The sequence below is a fragment of the Acomys russatus genome, chromosome 21 (assembly GCF_903995435.1).
Source record: "Acomys russatus chromosome 21, mAcoRus1.1, whole genome shotgun sequence".
NCBI lineage: Eukaryota > Metazoa > Chordata > Mammalia > Rodentia > Muridae > Acomys > Acomys russatus.
Genome location: NC_067157.1, coordinates 19,203,581 through 19,219,121, shown reverse-complemented (window position 1 = coordinate 19,219,121; position 15,541 = coordinate 19,203,581). Strand labels below are relative to the sequence as shown.

The window sequence follows — 15,541 nt, the reverse complement described above, 5'->3', positions numbered from 1 at the left end:
CTTAAACAAAGGAAATAGGATACAAAAGGAGGGACTACATTGATGGCTACTAATTGATAGATTTTTTTCGACCTGGACACTGACATTGATAATGAGATATTTTCCTAGATTGATGCTTATTTCACCTGAAGTGAGTGAACAGTGGCCATTTTTTTCTTCACCTCTATGAGACAATGAGACACTAGACAATGTGAAGCCAAACCATTATATTCAACAATAAAATTTGTTTGTTAAGAACACTAATGAGCGCTACGGCTCCGGTTACATGCACTGAACATTGAACTTTTTTAATGCCAGAATTGAAATTAACAAACTCACCATGGCACTATAAATGTATGTTTTACTTACAGACAAAATTTTGTGTTGGGTAACAAACATTCACTCCGTAAGAGCTAGAGAGGAGAGTTTCTAATTACAGCTGGGAAGAATTGCCTCCAATTATTAACAAAGGGCCTGAATCTTAATCTGTAGCCACAGACTGTGAAGATGGCAAGAACCGCCTTATCTACAGAGGTGCTACACAATGAAGGCACTGCAATGCTTATAAAAATGAAACTCCCAATATCTAGCTGAGGATGTGATGTGTCATTATACATTTACTGCGTAAGGAATCTGCCCTTAGAGATATTTCAGCTGTGGCTGCTGTATCATGTGTGCATCAGTAGGTGGCGGAGAGCAGAGATATGTGTATACTCAGGGTGTGACCCATGGACATCTGAATGATTAATTAGTAGCCTACCATCCCCTGAAAAAAAAAAAAAAGAACTTGAGAAGCCCTCCAGTCTGGCATCAGGGGTCCCAGACAGGAAGCTAGGTAGAGACAACTAGCTGGAAGCTAGGGTAGGGAGTCAGCCAGAGACTAGAAGTAGCCTGCCTGCTGCATGGGACTACATGCCTCAGGCAGGGTGACTCCAAGACAGACAACTCTCACAAGGGGCCATTTGGGCTGGCCAGGTGAGGAGCAAGCCTGAGGTGACCACCATGGGGCTTGGACAGCAAGCTACCTTGGGATGGCCCACCAGTTGGGCACTCTATTGGCCTGGGAGGCAGACCATGCCCTAGATGCCTCCTGCCTGGCATGAATGCATGAGTGGGATATAGCACTTCTGAGACCACTCCTAAATGACCCCAGACACTCAGAGAACCCAGGTGTGACTAAGAAGAGCAAACAAATAGTAGAGAAGTGGAAGAGAAAGAAAAACAGAAGGGCGTGAGCACAATGAATAGAGGCAGAACTGGAGACTAGAGGGTACTGAGGCACAGCCTGATGCAGGTACCTGCTGTTGTCACCTGGGACTGTGGTGGAGTCCTGACCTGTGCTGCCACCAGAGGCCATGTCTGGGTCTGTGGCCCTGTAGCACCAGGGTCTGTGACCACCAAAGGCCAAGCAGATATCCCTGGACTCTGAAGCTGCTCTTGAAGATGGTGACATCTGAGGGATGTGCAGAACTGGCCCCATTCCCTCATCTGGGAATCTTGGGACACCTGGTCCTGAGGCATAAGAGCAAGAGAGCTGACTCTGCCAAGTCAGCAGCAGTATCTATACATTGCAGGAGCTGCAGGTGAGTCAGCCCTTAGGATACAAGCATGAGAGGACTGGCCCTACCACAAGTCTCTAGTGAGGTGGCTACAAGGAAGAGATATTCTCTTCCCCACTTATCCCTCATCATCTGCAGCAGGAGAGGACCTGGCCCTGGGTTATGAGAGCACAAGAACTGGCCCTGCCCCCTCACCAGCTGCACGCACTCAGGAGAGCAGGCCTTGCACCTCACCTGGGCAGCAGGGTAGAGCCAGCCCTGGTTATTAGGGGTTGCTGGTTAGCCATCCCTGAAGGTGTGAGAGCAGGAGATCCTGTGGGCTCACCAGCTCAGATATCTTTCAGGCCCAGATCCAGGGCTTTGAATTAGCCCATCCCATCATGTAGCTACTTCATTGATGAATTTCCTTAGTGTATGAAGGGATCAGTCCCACAAATCCTTAGCTATAGGACCTCCATGACACAGTGCAACAGCAGGATATCCAGAGGCCTTGTACCAGACCAATGAATCATTGCAAGCAAAGAAGTGTGGACAAAGGAGTATACTGTGGGATGCACCATAACACACTACAAATTCCACAATTTTCTTTGTCTCTGTTTGGGGGGAGGTTCTAAGGGTAGAGGGCAGGTAGAAAAGTATCAGGAGATGAGTAGGTTTTGGGTGCATAATGTGTAATTACAAGGAACTAATAAAAAAGTTAAAAATAAACAAAAATAATGCATGAAGAATGAACACAGTAACATTATTAAGTGAAAAGAAATGTTTAAGACATTCTAAAGCAGTTTTTTTGTTTCAAAATTCAGCTGAAACCAGATGTTACTTGTTGGGAATATCACTGATATAAACATTACTTCAGAAGTTAAGCAATATTTTTCTCTGGGAGCTTGGTATTTGAATCTTTTGATGAAAACAGGCCATGAAGGGGCCTAAAGTCTTGCTCTGTCTTTTCACAATCTTTATGATCAAATAAATGGTGCAAAAACCCTGTATGAAATGGCACTGTTTTAATCCTTCCTGACAATTGGGTGATTTTCATCTTAAGGGATTCGGGTTATGATTACATGCTTGGCACGCAAAGGGCATGGAAGCCTCTTTATGCCTTACATTCTCAATTCAGTGAAGTGTCATATAGAGCTAGGTTTGGTTAAAAATATGCACAGTGATACTTAAAAATTGACATGCAATTTCCTCTATAGTGGCAAAAGAAATATTTCTTGAAGTGCAACGGCAATGGTATTTTCCAAGTTAATAAAGAGAAAGAGAACCTGGTTTCACTCTCAGGTCACAAGACTTAAAAAAAAACATTTATAAGTGAAAAGATTTGATATGGTAATGGAAGAATATATTTTATTCTTCTATAAAGATATATTTTTTTCTGCAAGAAGAGTGAGTGGTCAGAGAGAATGTTGCCCTATAATATAACATTTAAAAATAGGCTTCATTTAAAAAATTGTGATGCTCACTTCCCAATAAAACTTATATAAAAAAATATGAGGAAAGGAGGGTAAGAGTTTATAATCATTGTATTCAATCTTAGGCTCTTAAGAAGAGAAAAAAATTATAGCAATACTAATGAGATATGCTGGGATTTATTCCCCTTTACAGTGCTGTTGTGGAGGAGACTGGTTACAACTCTATGATTATGAAAATCTGTTCCTTCTGAAGCACAGGGACATCGTGAAGCGTGGGGCACAAGGAACACTAGAGCTGGATGATAAGGAACACTATCATATAGGCATGGCCATAGAACTCACGAACTCCTCCCAATACCTGGGCGTGTCTGCCCTTTCCTGCACATGATTGAGTCTGTCCATGGGCCATCAGGGATGGGGCAGGATTTCTTGGGGCCCCATTAATCATAGGGAAGAATAAGTCATTGAGGAATGCTAATGAGAGTCATTGTCTTCAACTCCATAGTCCACGGGGCTCCTGTGAAGAGCTCTGTACTTACTGACTCCTCATGGACAGATAGAGGACCTATGAGCTCGATTCGTTGTATGTGCCAATGTGGGCATACATATTTTGTCTTTCATATGCTATTTTCACATTTCATATTTCATATTTCAAATGTTTTCTATGTTTATATGTGTGTGTACATACTTAATATTGTGTTGTAGTTACATACAACTCACAATAGTAATATGTAATATTATTATGCTAGGTCATACCTAGGAGCAGTATGTTAATAGCATGGCACAGATATGCAGTAAGCCAGAGCATCTAGGATTCTGGAAGTGTGTTCCAGAATGTTTTTTCAATAAAATTGCCTTAGTACACATTTTACACATTTCTCAGATCATATCTCAATTGCTAGGTTGTGTAACAGGGCTGTGTAACATATACTAATTTTTAAAGCCGTAATTGAGAAATTGTTTTTGAACCAATTTTTTAAAAGTTGCACATGTAAAAATTCACCAGTTCTTTATATTTAATCATGGACATATCCCATATTTTTTAAAAACTTCACAATCACATGAAAAGGAGATATTTCTCATGTCCACACAGAATTAAGCTCAGAGGACTAGAATCCAAGAGTTGAACTCATTTCTTAAACTCTCAAATTAGTAAAGTATAAATTTAACAGGTCACTACCATGTACCAAAAGAGGTAATTGTGGGTGAGAGAGAGAGAGACAGACAGACAGACAGACAGACAGAGACAGAGACACAGAGAGATAGAGAGAGAGAGACAGAGAGACAGAGCGAGACAGAGAGACAGAGAGACAAAGAGACAGACAGAGAGAGAGACAGAGAGACAGAGAGACAAAGAGACAGACAGACAGACAGACAGAGACAGAGACACAGAGAGATAGAGAGAGAGAGAGACAGAGAGACAGCGACAGAGCGAGACAGAGAGACAGAGAGACAAAGAGACAGACAGAGAGAGAGACAGACAGAGACAGAGACACAGAGAGATAGAGAGAGAGAGACAGAGAGACAGCGACAGAGCGAGACAGAGAGACAGAGAGGACAGAAGAGAGACAGACAGAGAGAGAGACAGAGAGAGAGACAGAGAGACAGAGAGACAAAGAGACAGACAGAGAGAGAGACAGAGAGAGAATATTAGTACACTGCATAGATATACAGAGATAAAATGATTACAAAATAATAAAGCTCTTATAAGCCCCAATGTGCTCTGCACCAGGTTAAATAAATATATTAGCACACTGTATACCTCATAACTAGAAATCTATTAAATGTTGGAGAATAAGAGAGTATCATGAGGAGGAGTAAGTGTGCCCTCAGTGTCAAGAGACTGTACAGAATGTTATCAAAATGACTATCTTCTTTCTGGTAGTTAAAATCTCTGCTAACTACCATAATAACCACATAAGGAATAGAAACAAATCTTCACAGTTTATGTTATGATAGAAATTATCATAAAATAATAGCTTCCTACCAGAAGGCCATGGGGTTGATGGATCTGTACTCAGGGGGGCCTACATAAACTACTGTACTAACCAAGGACAATGCACGCAGTAAACCTAGACCTCCTCTTCAGATCTAGCCAATGGACAGTGCATTCTCCACAGTTGTGTGGAGAGCAGAGATTGATTCTGACATGAAGTCTGGTGCCCTCTATTTGACCACTTCCTCTTGGTGGGGAAGCCTGGTGGCACTCAGAGGAAGGGGAAGCAGGCTATCCAGATAAGACCTGAGAGGCTGTGATCATATTGTGGGGGAGGAGGTCCCCTTCTGTCACAGGCCTAGGAGAGAGGAATAGGGCAGAAGAGGGAGCAGGGAGATACAAGTGAGGGGATAACAATTGGGATGTAATCTGAATAAATTATTTAAATAAAACAAAAACAAAACAAAAAATCTATACAATGCCGACTACCATGGAAAACATAATACAATCACTTGATTAATGAGACTGAACATTTTGTTTATATAAATATGACTTTGTCAACACGTGCTTTGCTTTCAGTCCCAGAACTGTAAAGAACGGGATATACACTAGGGGAGACTAGAGAAACCCAACTCCATAATTGTATAACTTTTTCAAAGTGCTGAAATATAATAATTTTCAATCTATGATTGACATTATATGAGATTATTTGATCCAACACAATAAATATTATAAGCAATTTCAGTTGAAGTCAATAAGTCTGCCTACATTTAGGGAGATATTATATTTAACACTTTTTTAATTTAGGTAGCTTGTAAACAGATTAATCCCAGATGAATGAGTGCACAATAATGGCCATTAAGCCAGGGTAATTTGTTTTTTAGGTGATAAGCTTCATAATATTATGATACATTTTTAAAATATTTATCATCTGCCATGAAAATTGAATCTGAAAAACATGGCTCTTGCTTGAATACGTACACCTTGAAAAAGGAATGCATATAAATTATGGTGTCCTCGAAATTACCTATACTAAAAATGAAATTGGTTTAATAAGTAAAGGATTAAAGATATTTTCAAGGCTATCATGATACACATAAGCTTGAGGAAATTATACTTCCACATTATCAAATAGAAATTTCGGGACTTAGAATAACAATTTAGAGTGTGGTTTGTTTCAAATTCTGGTCAAGTAAAAAGAAAAAAAAAAGCAAAGCAAAAAAAAAAAGCTATAACAACCTGCTTTGTTTGGGTCTTGTCCTGTGAGGTAGTGTCACAAACTTTTACAAAATTTTGTTAGAATGTCATTAGTAGCTCCTGCTTAAAAATGAAAAGTCCTATGCCTGACACAGGCATAATAAAATTCCTAACATGAGCCAAGAGGCTCTTCTGTGGGCAATGCTATTTCAGTACAGCCCTGCCTGAAGGATGAAGACAATCATATATCGTTTAGTACAGGTCCATTATTATTCATTTATTTTGGTGTATTTGTGTTGCCCACTAAGAAGGAAGCTGGTAAATGCCACAGACAGCACCACATAATTCTTCATTAGTCTTCTCTGCGTGGAGAACAATGCTGAGTGTCCACTGCACACCTGATTAATGACGATATCCAGCAAAGTGATTCTTTCAATAAAGTACAGTGCATCATGAGAACTCTTTTATTGTCTTCAATTTACTCTCAATTGGCTTGACTTGATACAAATAAGAATCTTGGTTAAAAATGTGTATAACAAGCTCTGTCATCACTGATATTAAATATAAAAACTAAAGTCATAAATCCTATATTATAGATACAATCATAGAGGCAGGAATATTGCAAATATCAAGGCCATGATAAACTACAAAGTTGAAAAGAATGAATATGGCTTTACTGAGTTGAATATATGAGATCAAGCAATTCATTAAAAACAAAGAAATCTTGAAAATTTCAGGAAAATGGATGGAACTAGAAAAGATCATCCTGAGTGAGGTAACGCAGACCCAGAAGACACGCATAGTATATATTCACTAATAAGCGGATATTAGCCAAATAATACAGGATAACTACACTACAATGTAGAAACTGAAATGTCAACCAAGGATCATGTAGGATGTGGACCTAGACCCTCTGCTCAGATGTAGTAGCACAGTCTCCTTGTGCATTCCACAATGTGGAGACTAGGGACTACTTCAGACATGAACTATGGCCACTGAACTTTGGTCACTTCTCCCCTTGCCAGGCTACAGAAGAAGAGATTACAGCCCCAAGTGCTTCAGTTGCTATCCTTCATCAGAACAAGACAGCTCCCAGGACACCTTCCAAGAAAGCTTGCAATCCCAATTGGTCCAGCATTTCAGACTGTCCCACACAGGACTCTCACTCAGTCTGGAATTTCTCAACATTTAGAAACTTGACCACAAATGCTATTCCTAGTTTGTTTAACCATTTCTCCAGTTTTATTAGGGCCCTACAAAGGAATTATTCCTCTCAAATCAGCCAGAAGAAAGCTTAAGAAAACGAATTCCCATTTACTTTAAGAGGAGTCAGGTAAGTTTTTGGTTGCTTTCTTGGGTTATAGAGAGTTATTTTCAATGGGAGTTGGTTACAAGTTATTATTCATCTTATTTAGAGAGAAAACAAGGTTGGACTCAGGGATGTCTCTCTTTTCCTTTATCTTTTGATCTTAGGTTTGGAGATAGGGGTTGAAAAGAAAGAAGGAGGAATATAGAAATATATAGGGAAGATAGAACAAAAAGTAGATTAATGAATCTACTCCTCAACTTAATGCCTTAGTTGTCACTCACAAGGTTATTTTTAATTCACTAGTATAGAATTTTGTATATAGATGCAAAATAAGTTTAATTTTAGATACAGTGGTATAGAATTCAAATGTAAGCATCTCTCTCTCTCTCTCTCTCTCTCTCTCTCTCTCTCTCTCTCTCTCTCTCTCTCTCAATTATATTAAAAGTTTTATTTCCAATAATTTGAAAATGCTGTTGCAGGTGTTTAAGGTAATCATATCAATTACTAGCCTATTTTAATTACAAGAATATACATCTTAGGTGCAACAGATAGATTTGATTCTATAGAAAGATAATGTAAAATAGTTAGATAAGAGCTTCAAAAAAAAACCTCAGAGACACACAGAATATGCCATTTTAAAACGTTTTTTATTATTTTAAAGAATCACTGACAATGAGACAGTGAATGCTAACTCCTGGCAACACCCAGCCTACCTCAAAGAGTGTGATGAGTATCAAAGAACCTTCTTATGGAGAAGGCTTCAAATGTGGCAGACAAGCCACTGGACAAAATGTCCTCATTTCTACCACAGAAAGAATTCTGCCTAATAAAGGGCAAGCTTGGGTGCAGACAGAGTTAATGACCAAACTCTTCCAAGACAGGGTAAGCAAATTCTCACAATGCCTCACAAATATGTCTGTAAGATATTTTGGGCCAGAAGGCTGAAGGTGCTGCTGCAATGTTATAGAGAGGTTTGGGTATTCAGGTAGCAAACTGTCTCTGTTATCCTCTCATTTGGAAAGCTACTAATCTGCACTCCTGGCATGCTCAGGTAATCAATTTTATTCCTTCTCGAGTCTCTGATGGGGTTGAAGACCAGATAGTTTAGTTTTACAATTAAGCTTAGTTCTTTAGGAGTTAAGATGTTTTTAGGTCTAGATAAATATGTTTTAAGTTGCTATTGAAGAGATATGATAGATAGATATAGATTTAGATGCACCAAGATAAGAAAGATATTTTCATCAAGCTGTCAAGTACAAATAGCCAAAACACTCAGAGTTTAACATTTATATAATTACTGATTGTATTGTGGTTCTTCCTGATATAGGTAGCTGATTGTATCTATGTGTAATAATATAAATGTATATGTAAAAAATTAAAAACATTTAATAAAAAATTTCTTTAAAAACAATCTGTAAGATATCTCAATGGTCAGAAGCACTTCACTGTGGCCCTGACCCCAAAAGATGGAATGAGAGAAAGGACTCCTGAAAGTTGTCATTTGACTTCTATACATGGCCTATATCATGATTACACCTGTGTATACACACACACACACACACACACACACACACACACACACACACACACAAACACATACAGAAATAAATAATTAATCATTCTTGAAGTTATATTATTATGTGACAGTTCAAATGGTATAGAATATTGAAAAAGTGGCTACAAAGAAATAAGTAAACTACAAGCCTCATGTATGTCTATATAAGATTTTTGTACATGATAAGATTGGGATTCTTTACATGGATGTAGGGGAAAAAACAGGACCCTTGTATATTGGTGCTAAAAGGTGCTAAAATCAACTGCTTTATCATTACAGAATCAGAGAGAGAGAGAGAGAGAGAGAGAGAGAGAGAGAGAGAGAGAGAGAGAGAGAGAGAGAGAGAGAGAGAGAGAGAGAGAGAGAGAGAGAGAGAGACTTTCTGCTGGTTTTTGTTTTGTTTTGTTTTGTTTTGTTTTTGAGGGGGAGGGAGTTGAGAGAAGACTACTCACTTTGTAGACAAGGCTGGCCTTGAACTCACAGTGATCCTCCTGCTTCTGCCTCTCTGAGTACTGGGATTACAGGCATGTGCCACAGCACAGGGGGAGTCTTTTTGTTTTAATGCTGAGGTTTCAAGACCATAAGAATGAAGCAAACAATTGCACGATACAAAGAGATTGAAGGGATGAAAAAGTGGTATCAAGCAATAATGTGAGCCTTACATGAATATCCATTTCATTTGAGCCCTTAGAACCACCACAAGTGAGTTTTCACTCTCCTTCTCTGTAGGAACTCTTTGATAGTTCTATACTCAAGGTAGAAAGATACCTCACAAGAAGCACACAAAGTGACCAGGAAGTCAAGGGACCAATGACCATTAGGATAATTCTGCCTGTTGTCTCAGACTGGCTGACATAGTTTATGAGCACATTATAGAGTATTTTGTTGGGTTGGGTGAGAAGAAAGCTGCAATTCTACACAGCAGGGCAATGACAAAGGTTCCTTGCAGCCAGTTTGGAGTCTCCTGAGAATTAGGTAGCTTGTATTATTTCATATCTCACTATTATACATTAGCTATCACAGCAAAACAAGCAGCCATAGAACTGATAACATGTCAAAATAATGTGCATTTTGTGTAGCTGCAAACAGGATCAGCTGAACAGTTCCCTTTGGGGCTGTGAACCCAGTAGCCTGGATCAGCTTTACTCTCCATATTTTCATTCTGACGCACAAGCTGAAGAGACACTGGGATGAAGTAGCCAGTGTTGAGAGATAGAATTGCTGTCTGGAAATATGAGCCTCTTCCCGGAATCCCTCAGGAGGGGAGGACATCTTCCCCTCATTGGCACTACTGTCTTCAATGCAACTGCGTTTAGTCAATAGGGTGTTGACAAATGTGAGGCACTAGGGCTTTTTTGTGTGGTTACATCACATCTTAGTGATAGAACTGAGGAGGGCATCATGGGGGTTGCCTTCTAAACCTATCTATGAAAAGCGAAATGAATTTAAAGATGAGCAGCTGCCTCTGCCTTTCCCGCAGGAAACGTCCCATGTAGACCAGTTCTGAGTCACAGAAAGCGAAAGGTTACAGTGGAAAAAAACAAAAGCAAATATGTGGGACTTGATGTTTTAGTTATGAAGATGATAGCCTGACGTTAGCTTTCTGAGTAATGATGATCTAAGAATTACCAGAAGACTTTCTAAAATTTTTAGTTAGCGCCACAGGAAGTTCTGAGCAATGCGGAGAAGAGACAGGAAGTTAGAGACCAGAAAGGCAGTTCTAGCTCACCACATAAATTCTGCTTATTCTTCAAAGTAGATGATTATATGTATGTAGATATAGTTTTCTGAATTGAAATAGAAAGGGCAGAACTGAAAAAATTAATAGTAAAAACTAGCAGTTTTCATTATGTTTTAGGTAACTATTACAGGTGTCAATGTGTGTGCATACAGGTGCATGTTCCAGTCTATTTGTGTAGGCCAGAACTTGATAGACAATCTCTTCCTTTACCACTCTCCACATAACTTTTGAGACAGAGTCTTTCACCGAGCCTGAAGCTTATCATTTTGCCTAGTACAGCTGGTCACAGGCCACGTGGAGCTTGTCTCCGTCACCACCTCGGTGTACGGGCTGCAGATGGAGAGTTCCTCTCTGGGCATTTATATGAGTTGTAGGATCTTAATTCAGGTCATCATGCTTGCTCAGCAAGCAAGCACATTTCCCAAGTAGCCATCTCTCTCTCCATCTTGATCAAACCCTTATTGTTAACATAAAAACATGTTTTACAGTCATGTACCCCAAACAAGCCTTTACCTATAGCTTTCTTCAATCCAAACAAAACAATAGACACATATATTGTAATTTGAGCCAATTAAAAAAATGTTTAAAGCATACAGAAAGATCGTGGAGGGGGAAAAAAAGACAGACAATAAGTATAAGTCTTGTGTGTTATGCCCTCCTCCAGCATCCAAAAGCAGAGCTTTCTTCAGCATGGGGACTGGCTCATATCCTCTGATCTCTCCTGATTGAGCAGTATTTGCACAAACTAATTAGGCCTATGGGATAGGGGAAAAAAAAAGGCCTTGCCGACCAGCACTTCTTTCTCTGGCTGTGTGCATCCCACAGGACCTCCTGAAGTATGTGCTTTTTTAGTGAGTCAAATTTGGTTCCCCACTAACTGAGGCTGTTCTTTTGCTATTTTATAGCATCTGACAGGGCCTGGGAAGCAAGTGCATAGAGATCACTAGCTAAAAGAAAGACCACCCAGAAGATCTAAGGACTGGCTTTCTGTGAGGTACCAAGATGTGTCAGGGAACCAAGAATTGCACTGGAGGAGTGCTCTCACTTTTGATACAATTGAATGGTCAGTAACAGGAATAATTATGGAAGGATTATACCTTACACCTTTCTCAGTCATTTTGTCTCCCACTGCCCTGTCAAAGAGAAATAAGAGGTAAGAGAAATATAGGATATGGGGAAATAAAAGGACCCAGAGGGTCCTAGAAACCTACAAGAAGAACATTGTGATGGGAGGATCGGGGCCCAGGGGGGATCTGCTCAAACTATTGCACTAACCAAGGACAATACAGTAGTAAACACCGAACCCCTACTCCAATCTACCCAATAGACAGGACATTCTCCACAGTTATGTGGAGAGCGGGGACCAATTTTGATATGAACTCTGGTGCTCCATATTTGACCACCTCCCCTTGGTGGGGAGGCCTGATGTCACTCAAAGAAAGACTAAGCAGGCTACCAAGATGAGACTGGACAGCCTATGACCATACAGTGGGGGAGGAGGTCCCCCTCAGTCATAGACCTAGGGGAGGGGAATAGGGTGAAAGGAGGAGGGAGCGAGGAATGGGAGGATACAAGTGATGGGATAATAACTGAGTTGTGATCTGAATGAATTAATAAATTTAAAATGAAAAACTGAAAAAAAAAAAAAAAGAAGCCAAAATGACTATGCCACAATGTAGACTGTACCTAAATAGTGACTCCTGGGGAGGTGAAATGATGGAGAATTCAATAAAATTTCACAACAGAGATCTTATTGAATTGGTGTAGTTGTGGTATGCAACTGTGTGGGGGTGGGGATGGAACCAGGGAGAATGCTGTTGTCGATTGCAAGCTTAAATGACGTTAGCAAAGCCCCAACTAGATTTACTAAAATTTTGATTATGTGTTTTGCTGTTTTTAAGGGTTTTTGTTGTTGTTTGTTTGTTTGTTTGTTTGTTTCTGTGTTGTGCACTCATACATTACTTTGATAAGTAATAAAAATGAAAAGTCAGTGGAGTTTTAGCTACCACAGTGGATGGCTCTCTGTGAGGCAGGTTGATGCTTGTGTCATGTCTACCCTTTGAAAAGAGGACATGACTACCTCTGCAAAAAAAATGGTAGAGTCCATCAATAGTAAAATATGCGACAAAATGAAATTGGAAAAATCACTGTCACTCTTTTTCTCTGAAGCACTCAATTCCTGTTGACACTTGGGCCAAAGTTAGACAATAAACATTTCTGGAACTATAGCTAAGATGAAGCAACCACGTTTAAACCTGACACAGTTGTTTTAAGGACTAACTCTCCTTTCAAATCAAGTGTTCTGTCCATGAGTGAATGAAAAGGGTTTGCATCAAGCCGATCTTCAGTCTATTACACACGGCATTAACTTTTACCAGGGCATTAAAAGAAATGCCTCATATCAATGCTGAGTGCTGGCTGAGGCCACAAGTGTGGAGAAAATGAAAACTTCTGACACTTTGACAAGAAGTACTTTCAAGGAAAGAATAGAATCTGAACAGGATTTCTTTCCTTAATTTGAGATGATTTATCTGAAAAGGTGGACCATTCTCTGCTAAATTCTATAGCTGTTACCTCACTTCTGAAATAGCTCATGTCTGTCCTATGTTTTACTCCCACCTATCTTATGTCCTTTGTCACAAAAGGGAAATATTTTTAAATCAGACTTCTATTAGGAAAGAAAGAATGGAGATTAAACTTCAATTGTGTGTATATCACACACACTACCTGTTAAAAACAATGAGCTGTCAGCATGCATGAATTATTCTGTTCCTACTGATTTTGCCAGTGCTTTCCAGTCTCAGCCTTCAAGACAGACATTAGGAAGCTTTGCAAATGTGATCCATGACAAGGATGCTCTTTTGAATGGAATCCTAACTGAAGGCTCTACATCTTTATGGGTCCTTATATCATGAAAGTAAAGCTTGTTAACTGTCTCCTTATGGTGCAGAGAAATGGTGGGTGCTCAAAACATTAATGAAAAATTACATGGCAATGCTTGGTGTAAAGGACTTGTTACATTTCAGTGATGCCGAGAAGCAACCTAGGCTCCCAGCACAGCTTCTAGTGATACATCTGTACCCTGAGCTTCATTATTTCATAACTGAGTCTTCCTGCCATGTTTTCTTTTGTTCTTTCATGGGATCTAAGAAATCACAGGAATATCAAGGTTTCCCTCCAGTGGAAGCTGGACTGCTACCTAGTGACCTTCGGCTAACAGAAATAATCTTATTAACTAACTGAAACCCAGAGGGCATCTAATTAATGAATAGGGCAAGCTGAGGCTCTTATTTCCTAAGTAAGATACATTTTGAAAGTCTAGGCATATATATATATATATATATATATTCTCCACAGCACATTCTCCACAGTTATGTGGAGAGCAGGGTCTGACTCTGGTGTGAACTCTGGTTCCCTCTATTTGACCACTTGTTCTTTGTGGAGAGGCCTGGTCTGGTGGCACTCAGAGGAAAGGTTAGCAGGCTACCAGGATGAAGCCTGATAGGTTGTGATCATATATATGGTGGAGGAGGAGGTCCCCTTCTGTCACAGACCTAGCTGAAGGGAATAGGGTGAAAGAGGGAGGGAGGGGGAATGGGAAGATACAAGTGAGGGTATAACAATTGAAATGAAATCTGAAAATCTGAATAAATTACTTAAATAGAAAAAAAAAGAAGCCATACTGACCTTGAAGTGTTCAAATTACAGACTGATTCATAAAACACACCAATGAGTTACAAAAATAAAAACTTAAAACTAATGAGCAAATTTCATGAAAGGAGACTAGGTTTAAATGTAGTAAAAAGCGTCTCAATTGCTAAAGTCCCCATACACTTCAGAAATAGGCTCTGATACCCCTGAGTTGGAACTGACCTAAAATGTCCCGTACCCAAGGAACAGCTTTCATAGCACGAGAAAGCATCATGCATGCTTCCAAAGGAAGCAGGAAGCCAACAGTTCTACTCAGCTAAAATGACTATGAACAACATCAACAACCAACACGGCACGATAACTCTAAGGGTTAACTAGTGGTACTCAAATCTTGGTAGTATGAGTCCAGCTCTAAGTTGGACTAAAGATCTGCTCAACAAGAAGCAGGTGATGCTGGGTACTAGAAATAGTAGGAAGATCAAGATTGGTGGAAGAGAATCTGCAACTACTAATTTACTAAACCAACATAATACCTAACAATCAAGCCTTGTTCTTATACCCAGGGATAAGCATAGTCTTCACCATTCATCGAAGAAACTTGCACAGTGACCACTACAAAAACTCACAACAATCAAAATGCAACGTTGCAGGGTCCAGTTCCTTGGATACATCAAGAAAAAGCCATGCATCTAAGGCTCAGAGAACATTGTGGAAGTGGTGTTGGAAAGACTGTAAAAGCTAGAAAAGCGGGGAGTTTGCTCTGTGATCATGTCTGCTAGAAGTATCAGAGGCGACACTCAGACAGTATCACAAATACGATTGTCCAAATATGAGCAGAGCAAGAATAGCAGCAATGAACATGCCAAATTGGGCCAAGAATAGCCAATGAGGTCTTAACCCTACACAACGAACCATAGGCAACCGTGGAAACCTGAAAAATAAAAATACTTTTTAATTAAATCACAGTGTATTAACAATCCAGAAAACATATGTATAGTCATTAGAATAATGTGTATTTTTAGTTTTTCATATTGAGATAAGCTTTCCGCATCTAGCTGGCTTTGAACCTATGAATCTTCTTCCTCAGCTTTCAGAGTGCCGGGATTACAGGTGTGCTCCAACAAGTCATCAAATTGAAAAAGTTAGTAAGTAGCTCTTAAAAGTAGATAGCATCATGGTTTCTAATTTTGAGGGTCTATGGG

General features: G+C 39.6%; 1 non-coding gene across 1 annotated transcript; it reads left to right on the top strand.

Annotated features, from left to right (window-relative positions):
- The first annotated feature begins 611 nt into the window (after positions 1–611).
- LOC127205410 (small nucleolar RNA SNORA17) lies at positions 612–738 on the top strand. The gene has a single exon (XR_007832625.1). It is a non-coding gene; the product is annotated as a small nucleolar RNA SNORA17 (small nucleolar RNA).
- The last annotated feature ends 14,803 nt before the right edge of the window (positions 739–15,541 follow it).